The sequence below is a fragment of the Argiope bruennichi genome, chromosome 10 (assembly GCF_947563725.1).
Source record: "Argiope bruennichi chromosome 10, qqArgBrue1.1, whole genome shotgun sequence".
NCBI lineage: Eukaryota > Metazoa > Arthropoda > Arachnida > Araneae > Araneidae > Argiope > Argiope bruennichi.
Genome location: NC_079160.1, coordinates 90,258,509 through 90,268,528, shown reverse-complemented (window position 1 = coordinate 90,268,528; position 10,020 = coordinate 90,258,509). Strand labels below are relative to the sequence as shown.

General features: G+C 28.6%; 1 protein-coding gene across 2 annotated transcripts in view; it reads left to right on the top strand.

Moving 5' to 3' along the window:
- LOC129988153 (zinc finger protein 239-like) overlaps window positions 1-10,020 on the top strand; it is a 36,441-nt gene continuing 26,421 nt past the window's right edge. Inside the window, exon 1 of one of the 2 annotated variants that reach the window (XM_056096305.1) lies at window positions 1-801. The gene's annotated coding sequence lies outside the window, so the exon portion shown is untranslated. The remainder of the gene's footprint in view (window positions 802-10,020) is intronic. The other variant, XM_056096304.1, reaches the window with a different exon arrangement.

Here is a 10,020-nt window from a genome sequence, read left to right as displayed (position 1 = left end):
TCTGAATTTTCTAGAAAGCACCAATTTATTTTAGATTATCTATTTGTTCAAAGGATCACTGGCAAAGCCTGTTTTATTTTGTAGCATAAGTCAGTAAAAAAAAATAAAAAAATCTTCAACTCAATCTCATATATGGATGGAGGAATAAAGATATAGCATCTTTAATGCGATAATGCACGAGCCACCACTTGATTGTTAGAAGGAAATTTCCACCTTCAGGTTTCAATTTATGTGAATTTTAAAATCTCGTCTCATCGTTACAAAAATTAAACTGGTTCGCCTTCTGAATGAACACAATTGTCTTCCCGTCCCTCCCTCGTATATGTATAAAAACTGACAGCACACATTAGTTTCGGTTCCACAAATCGAATGCGTTCTCAAGGCACGCAATGACATCCGTTCCGGAATTCACGATGTAAACAAATTTGAAGTACGATGATGTAAAAGTTCGAATTAAAAAAAAGGATTGTTGCATTGAATGTTATTAATTTCAAATAAAACAGCTTGAATTGTCTCAGAGTTTTAAAAAAAGCAAGACGAGTAAATTATTTTATTGAGAATTGTATTGAGTAATTACTATTGATTACGAAATCTCTACGTGATAGTTGATCAAAATAATACAACAAAGAATTCAGTATTTGTGCTGCATTTTCTTATTTATTAATTTTTTTAGATCAAGAGAAATTCTAGTGCTTTTTTTGTAACTCTGAAGGAAAAGGTGATTCTACCAAGTTGCCTTGGTGATGCTCACACGGTTCAGTAAAAGAAGAAGGTTATTTATTCTATTAACATCTATGAAAGGTACTTTAATGTTAATTACATTTTTTTACTGTTAATTTCATTCCTTACACTCATTTTGTACTTTACATTTTGTAAAGTGAATTTCTTCAAAATTCATAGATTTATTATAATGGGAAAGGGATATATTGAGAATTTATTATCAGTTTCTTTTAATAAATTCAACATAACTCTTTATAAGGAGATTGACAAAGATTTTTTTTTTTTTTTTACTTTTTATGCATCTCATGATATTTTATTTTGATTTATGAAATTATTTTATTCTGTAATCTGCAAAATAAAGAATAATATAAATTCTGTCTTTTTTTAAAAATGAATTGTTAGTAAATGTAGGTAATTTAATACATTTATCATAGCATAAGATTAATATTATGCTAGTTACTCTTTATTGGTTCCAGGCACTTTTTAAATTTGAATGAGTATAAAATAGTACTGATCCAAGTTTAAAACAATTATTTTGAAAGGAGAATTTTAGACTAGTTCTGCTCTTCTCACCTATTTAATTACATGGCATTATAATAAAAAATATTTATAAAAGCTTTTAAAAATGTAAAACAAAATTATATTAACTGAAAAAAAACTATAGATTTTTTTTAATAGATATCTTTTTTCTTTGTCTCTCATGTGAAATAAGTGAAAGTAGTCGAAGTGCATGCAGTTTTCAGTCAAAGTTTTTATCATTTCTTCTGATATTTAAGACTAGAAAAAATATGTTTTTTTCTTCAATCTGCTGAATTAAACATTTGCTATGTGGTGAGCGAATTAGTATATATATATATACTGTGAGAACTTTGAAAAAATATCTTTCTCAGTAATATTTTCCTAGAGCTCTGATTTAGCAATTTCTGTTTATGAGGCTCAGTAAAAATTTTCAGAATTATTTCATGTGTTATTCAAATTTGTTATGGCTTGCAGGATTGATGTGCAGTTATATTTGAACTATATAAATTTGTTTCTTGATAATTTTTTTAAACAAATTTCTGATGTCTTAGTTTTAAATCTTATTTGCTTCTTTCCTGTGAAAAATTGTGCATCATTATGTGCAGAGCCGGCTTTCTCTATGAGGGGAAAGAAACTCAAGAAACCATTTGGGACCCTAAATTTTTTGTAAAGTAAATAAAAAAATTACTAACACATATTACTATTGCATGTTTATTTAATGCATGATTTTGTTTTTGCTATTGATTACTTCAGGAAAATTACAATTTTTTTGAAATTTCTTTTTGGATGCTTAGTATAGAAAGTGCATTTAAGTGTTATGCACACATGCTTGACGAAAAACAATACTTTATTAATTTTAATCTATTGAAAGAGTGCTCAACATTTATTATGATAACAGGTAATGTAAAGTATTATTTATTTATTATTACTTATTATTTGTTAGTGCTTATTATAATAATAATTTATTATATACTGCAATATGTGTTGTGCATTATTTACATCCCTTTTATTCAAAATCAAATCCTGTAGAAAAACAGTTTCTTGAATTAGATCTTCATCTACATCTTTGTTATAAAACGTTACAAAGTTTTGGAAATTTTTTTAATTTATGTTTTTTCTAAATTTTTATATCAATGATTAACTTGAAATACCTTTAAATTTATCTGTACAATAACAGTATCCGTTACAGATTTTAAAAAATAGCATCTAAATTCCTCAACTGGGTTTTCTATAATTTCATCTTCTGCTGTTTAGGAAAATGTTCTGCAATAATCAAATCACATGCTATCAATTTTGCTTTGTATAAAAATAAGTTAAATTTAGTCTAAAATTTTGAATTTCAGTTTTAATTTTATTGACTAAAATAAAAGCCCAGTCGAAAGCAATTGTTTTTGCTTGAAATGGTTTTTTGGCAATGCTGATTTCAGACACAATTGCAAACCATACTATTAAAAATAAAATAAATGTCATTTTTTTATATTGAATCCAATAGACTTTTAGCTTCATATACTGTTGTATTATTGTTATTTGCATCAATAAATTATTCTAAGGCATTATAAGTATCTTCAAACTATATATACATTGCTTTAACCGAATCTATTTTGGCTTCCCAATGAGTGTCGCATAATGGTTTAAGAGTGTCTTTTAAATGCTTTTGTTGAATTTCCCATCTTTTTGCATATCAGAAAATAAGCAATATAAACATTGCAAAATACAAAAAATTTACAATATATACTGTTGGAAGTGACATTGCAAAATAATAAATTAAAAGAGCATGATCGATAATGTATGCATAAATTACATGAGGGTTTAGAGCAATTATTCTCGATTGTACACCTTTATATTTCCCTTTCATGTTGCTACTGTTGTTATATGCCTGTCCTGTACAATATATAATATCTATGTAAAGCTCACTTCATATTTTCAATTGAGTTTTTTCTAGTCCTTTTCCAATCACATTAGTTATTTCAATAAACTCCTTAAAGGACTTGTTTATACTTAATCTTTTCTCTTCAAAATTTACATACCTAATGAAGACTAATGTTTGTTTTTTATGGGAATTATCAGAAGCAAAATCCATTTGGATACTGGAATATGTGGCTGCCTTTATATTGTCTTTCAATTTCTTTCTCTCTTTTTTTCTATCCTGCTATTACCATTCAGAACATTATTTAACTACTTGATCATGCTGGGGCCCTCAGTCACATGGCCTGGGTACATAGCATCCACCGCACCCTGTAGATGGCTGGCTCTGATTATGTGATATCATTATATTTCTATAGAATTATCAATATTTTTTTCCTTCAAATTTGATTATTAGATTTGTATTTGCTACTTAACACTCCATTTTTTTCTTTATTTGTTTCTATTATGAGAGATTGCCATGAATTTAGACATTTCTCTTGGTGTCATGATAATGATGTCTGATTAACATTCAAGTCACTAATGATGGGACTTATCTGCTTGCAAAGCTTAGCACATTAAATGCTCTTAATGAAGTCTATTTTATATGACTAACAATGTTGGAATTATAATTTGAAGTAGTCATATAACTCTTTGTGATTTTATTTCTGCTTTTTTAATTTTCTATTGTTACTTGAAGCAAATGTCAAAGTAGTGTCTGAGATTCATCATTTATTGGATATATAAAATTGTAAATGGTACTGAACTCAAAAGTTTCTTCTTTCTGCCATCTCTAATATAAATGTTTAAATACTTCATTTTGAACAGTTAATGCAGTGTAGTTAATGGAATATTAGGCTGAATGTATTTAATCGTTTAATGATTGCTTTCCTTGGTTAATAGATTTTCTTTCAATTTTTATTTTTTATTAAATCAGGAATAGTATGTTGGCAATTATATTCTAGATAATTAACTCTTGTTTAAAGGATTTAAATTGAAATTTCTTTTAAAAGACAAGGAATAATAAAACAAAATCTCAAAAAGGATATAAATAAATTTGTGTTGGATGTTTGCTATCAAATAATGTTCAGATATGTTATTGTTGCATGTATGATGTTTAAGCCCATAATGTTATGCCGATTTCAAACGATGCAAACTGACGTTTCAATTTCTTTTATTTAAAAAAGTTTTCTCTTTTTGAAATTTTTTAATTCAATATAGCTTTTGTACAAAAATGTCATAATTTCCATGTGCAGTAAAATCCTTTTAAGGGCAATGATGATATATCTTATTTCTTTTCCATCTTGAAAATCATTTCATATAATTGTGATTGTATTATTAATAAGTTCAAAGCAAAACTTTTATTTATTTTTTTCACTGATAGTAAACATAATGAGGAATAGTACAAGATTGCAAAACTCTTCAATAATTGAAACCAACTGCAGAAAATTTTATCTTTTATAATAAATGGAGGTATTGCATTTTATTTTTTGATATTCTATAAATTTTTAAACATATTCCCTCCTTTTTTTTAATGTTAGTTTCTAAAATTTTATTTAACGGTTGCTATAAGCATCAGTATGAAATAAGCCAACAGTTCTCAACTGGTGCTTCTTATCTTATTGAGATGCTATGAAACAGTATGCAATTGGGAAACCAGATAGAAAATTAAAATTAGTCAGAATAGCTTCACATTAAAATAAGAGAGAGAAAATCCTTTAATTAAAAAAAAAGTCTCCTCCATATTGAGAAAATCCTTTGATTAGTAAATTCTACAAACGTTTGGATAAATAGGTTGATATGGGTTTCTGTGCAGTTAAAAAAAGTTATTTCATGTAAATTTCCAAAATTTATTTGCAACAGGAACATGCCACCAGGATGTATTATTTTTATACTTAATATGAAATGATTTTCTTGTAAGATATAAAAAGTTGATAACATTTCAATTAATAGGAGAAGACATATATTTCCTTATGTAAATGTCTTCCTTTTAAATAATATCCTCTGATGCAATTTAAGTAAATTAATCTGTTTCAGATGTTCAACTTGCATCAATCCAAACTCATAAATTTTTCTCTCTTTCTGTTTTTTTTTTTTTTTTTTTTTTCCCTATAAAAGTACTGGTGTATTAATATTTGAAATGATATATATTTTTAAACATTTTTCTGGCTTTATTTTTTTAATTTTGTTCATCATATTTCCAAGTAGCTAATTATTTTTATCCTATGTTTACAAAGCAGAGATGCAATTCTCATTTTGTAAATGGTTCTGTAGTTCAAACATACATATTTAATTCTTAAAACAAAACAGATATTGTATATTAAAATAATGATTAAGTCAAGATATTTTGATGAAAATTCATTTTTATTCAATATATTGAATTTTGAATATTATATTTTAACTATAGGGTTCTTTAAAAAAACATGATTTTTAAGTGACATTATAGGAGCAGGAAAAAACTTAGGATTTTGATTTCTAATCATTCATACTTTATTTTAAGAACTACATTTCTCCCCTTAAATATTGTGGGTAGTGCTTAATGCGATTGCAGTTAATATTATCATCTGTTTTATATTGTTAAATTCTTATTTTCCTAAACTAATGTATTCAAATGGTACACAAAAATATTCAATTAATGTAATTACTTCATTATATAATGTTATCAAATTTCATGAATTTTTTCAACTAGCATCAATGATTGACATTTTTGGAATTGTTTCTTCATTTGTAGAGAAGCATCTGAATGTCATTTTCCCTATGGGTTGGGGTTCATAATTTTTTCTAGACTACAACTATCTAGATTAGCTTTAATGGACAGGTGTATTGCCAGGTTCAGTTTGAAATCTGTTAAAAGACAATAAATCACTGTTGCTTGTAGTTAAATTATAAAATCAAAAATGGATTAACCAAACATTGATTATTCTGACTCACCACTAAATTACATAGAAAAATCTGATTCACTGGACCACCATAACAACATTGGCAAGAACTAAGGTTGAGTCCTAAGGGCCATCACCGTTCGTGGTACAACTTTTCCTCTGGGAAACATGTCCCACAATCTGTAGGGGATGTTCGACCCTACACTTTTTTTGTGCTGACTTGGGTGGTGGGAACCAATTACCATATCAAAAGTTTCTCATGCTCATATTTGAGATGCTATCAGCGAGAAGCAAAAATGGTTATTAGAAAGAGAGAGAGAGAGAGAGAGAGAGAGACATTTGACTGTTGAAGGCAAAATCGAAATTACAACAGGTACGAAAATTTATCAAAAATACATCACAACAGTGTGGTGCAATTGAAAAATTTTCTGACCATTCATTGCAAAATTTCGAAAAAAGACAGAAAAAAAGTATGAGCTTTTTGTGATTAAAGCCAAATAATAATTGTTAATGATTCTGATAGAGGCAATTGAGTTGAAGAAAACTCTTCAACAAATACTGAAACAACTTAAGCAATTGGTGATTTGAAACCCAGCATATAACATAGTCCATGAAATTTTGAAAACAGTAAGTAGATAAACAATATATAAGTGAACTATTAAGAAACAATTGTCGAGGAGCAACTATTAAACGATCTTTCATTGTCATTTTTGATATAAATATTAATGAGCCCTGAGGTAAAAGGCTTTTTCTTTCGCCATTTTCCTTAATAAAAATATAATTGATTTTAACCATTTCCGTTATTTTTATAAGTAAGTTAATGTTATCAAAATCTTAAGTCCTGAAATAATCAAACTAGTGGCAGCTACTGTAGTATTTTTTTTAATTCACTAAATTATTTTGCTGCTCTTTTTTACGTATAGTTAAATTAATAGTTATTTTTGTCACTTTCAATGAATATATTTATTCTGTGGTCTAATTTTGTTTTCTTTTTAATTCTTAAGTTTTTCATCTTTTTTTTGTAGTGCATGAATAAAGTGCTTTCAAAACATAAAATTCATGGAGAAAAACTAGTATTTTATACACACCCACGCAAGCACTTTTGTGCAAGAAAATCTGAATGTCTTTGCGTGGAATTAATTACTAGAATCAGATGTCATTATATTGATGTTAATTACAAGAATATTCACTTTCTTCTTGTTAGGAGATAAATACTCTATATACAAGGTGATTGATAAAATATTTTTTAGTCCTTTAAATTCGAAATCTCGTCTCGTATAGTCAGGGAAGTAACGTATGGCAATAGTTATGTGACTATGCTGTCTCAATTAGTTAAGTGACTAATTCGTCTCAAGCAGCGAAATTTGGAAATTACAAAATATAATTTTTAAAAAAAAAGTAATATCGCCCCAAAAGTCATTAGAAAAATATATGCTATACCATAAAAACACAAGAAGAAGTTTCATGGAGTTTTCTGTAAAATTGGCTGAGATATTTGCGATTAAAATTATGAACTTTCCATGACTTAATAAAGGGTTTTAGCGGCTTACCACTAGCACGAAAAGAATGGCGAGGAGAGAGGAGATCTATTTTCTCGGAGAGACGTTGAAAGAACACGACCTTCGACCCTTCACTTTGACTTGTTCTTCAATCAGACTTATGGACCGCGAGGAGGGCATCACCATTACTCGAGTTTCCCTGACCGAGATAGAGTAGGCACCTATCCTATGCCATCCTATCTTCTCATCAATTCCTTGAACATTACTTGAGATACGTCTTCCTGATAGTGTATAGACTTATTTCAGATAAACTGCAATCTGCATTGAATCAGGCATAATACCGATAGGGTTCTTCCTAAAAGATTCCTTCAATGTCTTCAGTTATTTAAAGATTCCTCAGATATTTTTCAGATTTATTATTATTATTTTAGTTTACTTTCTTTGTTGCTTAAATTTCACTTCGACATTGCTTTACTCGGGAAAACTATATGATAATATCGGATAATACATTTTTCCATTTTAGAACGAACCATTTTTTTAAGTCACAGAGTTAATAATTTTAATTGCTATTATCTCTACCGACTTTAGAAATAACAACAAGAAATTTGTTCCCGTGTTTTTATTATGATATAGAAACCGTGGTATCCTTTAATTCTATAGTGCATCGTGTAGCCATTTGCCTACTCGTTTTTATTTCCATTTATAAGCTTCACATGACTGTTCCAAAGGGTAGTCTGGTGGGGGGCTTGCCGCTCCCCCGTCGGCGGGAGATAGGGAGTTTCGTCCTCACCACTTCAGGATGCTTTGTGAAGAACTAGGCATTAACGAATATGATAATTTAAAAATCATTTTAAAGAGTTATCTACTCTATAGAGTCGAATAAAAGTAACAGTTGAAGCTATTTGAATACATTTGGCAATATAACCTGACAAGGTGACTAATGAATGCTATACTGAGCTGTCTCCTCCTCTTCTGATGAAATCTCTTCCTCGACTTTTTGCTGTGACACAGAATGCAGGCTGTATACACTTGTGTTCATTAACATGAGGGAATTACATATGAAGGAAATGCTTTTCCGTCATATCGTTCTGTGAAAGTATGACATTTACCAAATCACCTCTCATTTTTTATTTTAAATCCTCATTTAATTATATATTTTACAATTCCGTTTCTAATTTTTAAAAAAAATACAAATCTCCTACTAACAGGCGGCGCTAAATACAAAGTGTTGGCAAAGAGATACTTGCTATAATCTGCATGTAAAGTCGCAAAGTCTGCTGGTCACTAATCTTGCGAAACATAATTCGTTAAGGGAATGCTATTACATTTTGTTTAGCTCATTGTGCGATTTTCTCATTATAAGAGATGCTCGTTAAATGAGGTTTGATTGTATAGCGAGCAATTAGTGTAATTGAAAGAAGTATATACTAAAACATACATATCGCTAAAACTTACATTTTATGTTAGCTGGATTGTATAGTAGATTGTCTAGACATGTTTTTTTTTTTTTTTTTTTTTTTTTTTTTGCAAATAGACATTAAGTTGAATAATTCTGTTTCATGTTATTATAAGTTTGTTATATAATCTTGATTCTTGGGACACATCGCGATTAATCGGAAAATGGAGACTTTCGTTATGGTGTTTTGTTCACTTCTTTTCCCCACTGCAAATCAAAAGGGGCCATAATTAATTTTCTTTGTAGTTAAAGCATTTCATATTATTTCTCATGCACACATTTCAAAACTTCCTATTGCTATTTATTTCTATCAGTTAGGGAAAAAAACTCAGATTAATCCTTTTTGTATCTTTTTCTAATTGTAGAGATGTTAATTGAACAAATGGGAACTGCGATTTTGTTTCTTTTTTTTTTTAAATGAAATTATTTTTAAAAACTGTTTTATGTCTTGTATGGTTATTTTCCAGTATTGTGTGTATTTGAACTACCAGCAATATCGATTCATTATACATTTTTATAAAAATTTATGACAAAAAAATTTGTTAATAATATTTGAATGCAGTTGCATTTGTATATTTTTTTATTATCGTATTTCTCACAAAATTGTAATATGCAGCGTGTTTATAATTAAAATGACCCAATTCATAATTATGTTAAACCCTTCTGGTTGATATATTTCATAGAATGTTTTCTTATGCTTTATATGGGTAATGGGGCTTATGAGAAAATGGAAATTGCAAATTTTAACTACTAGATGGCACTTCTCATGCAATGTAAAAGGATCATTATTCGTATTAAGAATACTTAAAATAATGCTAGTAATCTGTGCCATAAAAATATTTTTTATTGTGTCTTTAGAGTAGCAAGATCACGCTTTACCGGTCAGATTGTTTTATCAAAACTGTAGTTATAGTTTAGCCGCATTTCGCGAATATCGACGCTGAAAAGACTTGCAAAAAGGGCCTTTGTCGAAGAATAGATTGCAAAAGATGAGTATCAAATTGGAATAGACTGAGGACTTTCGTGTGTTGCCTGAAAGAGGACG